The sequence below is a fragment of the Gadus morhua genome, chromosome 22 (assembly GCF_902167405.1).
Source record: "Gadus morhua chromosome 22, gadMor3.0, whole genome shotgun sequence".
NCBI classification, from domain to species: Eukaryota; Metazoa; Chordata; class Actinopteri; order Gadiformes; family Gadidae; genus Gadus; species Gadus morhua.
In genome coordinates this window covers 17209944-17212443 of record NC_044069.1, presented here as the reverse complement: position 1 = coordinate 17212443, position 2500 = coordinate 17209944, and positions in this window count along the sequence as shown.

Genomic DNA, 2500 nt, shown 5'->3' with positions numbered 1-2500 from the left:
CACGCTTTTCCTTATTTATCCTGTTCATCCGTCCAAAATGAGGGCCGTGTGGATTACGGTCACTGCATGGACATCCTGAGCAATTACAAAAAAACACAAGTAGGAGAGGTGCGTTTCTAAAAGGACTAACCGGTGACTTAAAGAGAAGGTTTGAGCCTCAAACCGGCGCTGCGTTCCATATCCATCATAAACACACCATCACATCACAGGCTGTGCAGCCGGACAGGCGTCGTCCGGCAGCGCTCACCATTTCTCTTCGGTTAAAAGAGCAGTTTTGGAAACCTACACGCACACTGCCTTTGAAAACCTTCTCTTTCTCTTTCTGTTGCTGCGGTGCCCCTCCCCCCACGCAGCCCCCCCACCCCCCCCCCCCCCCCCCCCTCCTTCTCCCTCAGTAGTAGTTAATAGGTGATTAGGCCTGGTGCTGCAGCCATAGGGAGGCCGATTGATCTGACCCTTGACCTCCAGCTCTGCTGGAGGAGTGGATGGAGGTCTGCTCTGAAAGGTATACGCTCTTCATCCTGCCCCCCCCCCCCCCCCCCCCCCCCCCTCCCCCTCCCCCTCCTCGAAGCCACCCAGGCATGATCCCCCGAGGCCTCCACCGCCACCCTGCCCCTCATTCATGCGGCCCCTATAGCCAAAGTGCAAACAGCCCTGGGCCTTTCTGTGGCAGCCGCTGCTTTGACCAGGCTCATAGAAGCAAATCAGGTATCTTTGATTTTCCCCAGGGGTAACTTAGACCCCCACAGATAAGAACAATAAAGGAACCCATAGATCCAGAGAAAGGGGGAGCGCCAAAAAGAGATATCGGAGAAGCATTCAATAATTAAGAGAGACGTCAATTTGGCCAGTGCCTCGAACCTCGGTGCTGCCTTCCTAGAACCTCGGTGCTGCCTTCCTAGAACCTCGGTTCTGCCCGCCTCTGGCTGTCCTGTCAGAGGTCCAGACGCTGCCAGGTGGGGGTGTCTTGAAGGGGGAGTGAGGGGTAAAATGCACAACACCACAGATCTCCTTGAGCTCTTCATTGAAGTCAGCACCATTGCATTAAGCTTCTAGATGTCTTCCAGAGGGCACAGTTTCCTTGCATCTCTCTCACACACACACACACACACACACACACACGCAAGCCTTTCCTCCCACCCACTTTAAAGTGAAGGGTTATTGTCTTTAACAGCATTATAACGGTATCATTTCCCACCTACTGTGTACAACAAAGGTAAAAAGCTAATGCCCAGAGCACAGCAATCAGTGTGTGTGGGTGTGCGTGGTTGTGTGTGTGTGTGTGTGTGTGTGTGTGTGTGTGTGTGTGTGTGTGTGTGTGTGTGTGTGTGTGTGTGTGTGTGTGTGTGTGTGTGTGTGTGTGTGTGTGTGTGTGTGGGTGTGGGTGTGTGTGTGTGTAAAGCAATGCTAATAGGCCCTAAGCAGCATTAAAGGGACCCCAACTGCAACAAAAGAGTTAATAATCCGTTTAGAAAACAATCAGATCCCTGACCACGAGAAAAGCCCCCCACTAAGCCTTTCTGCAAAGAGGAGGAGGTTCGAATTCCTACTTTTTTTCAGTCAGCGATCTTGTCGAACATCGTCAGTTTCACCTCTCTCTCTAAAGGGAATGATGGAACTGTAATTAATGGCCAAGGCGGCAGAACGCTTGTCCACAATAAGCACCGTCAGAAAAAGAGAATTGATGTCGCTGCTACCGGTGACTTATCTGGACACAGCGGCAATCCGGTGCCACTTCTGTGACCCCGATGCTCGGGGTTGAGGAGGTTAGGGTTATGTGGTGGTTGTGGTGGGGAGTGGGGGGGGGGGTGTGATGGCTGTAGGGTGTTGGCAGGGTGGGGAGGGGGGGCGAGGGGGGAGGTGTTTTTATCAGCCCCAGCCCACAGTCCGTTGGCTCTCATTTCACTTCTAAAGGAATCTATTGCAAACAAACTTTGACACACCCGATAATTGCTAATGATAGGTTGCGAGTGTGACGCTTCACCACGCGGTTTTCAAAGTGTCGACTGGACAGAGGTCCATCGGCGGCGGAATGAAGGACAGGTGGCTGTTTTATCCGATGCTGCCACGGTGCATGTGAATGAACCGTGCTCGGTGTCAGATGCAGCCGGGATAAAACGCTGCTTCATCCTTCATCCAGCAGAGAGATGGGGGACAGAATGTGCCAGAATAACTGGTGACTGACGCCCAATCAGGCGGCCATTGGAACCACACTCTATCAGTAACTCAAGTCATGCCGATACAGGAAGGACCTGCAACTTCTGTGTGTCAATGTTGAGAGATTTAATGAGAGACGGAGAGAATGGAAGAAAGAAAAGTTATTCTTTTCATCTTCGATTTCATCAGGCTTCATGCATGCTAATGAGTGCCTGTTCTGATGCAACATAATACCTTCTATATAATATATCTATATCTATATGTATGTATAGATATAAATAGAATATTTGTATTTATAGATTATATGTATGCATGTATGTGTGTGTGTGTGTGTGTATTTATA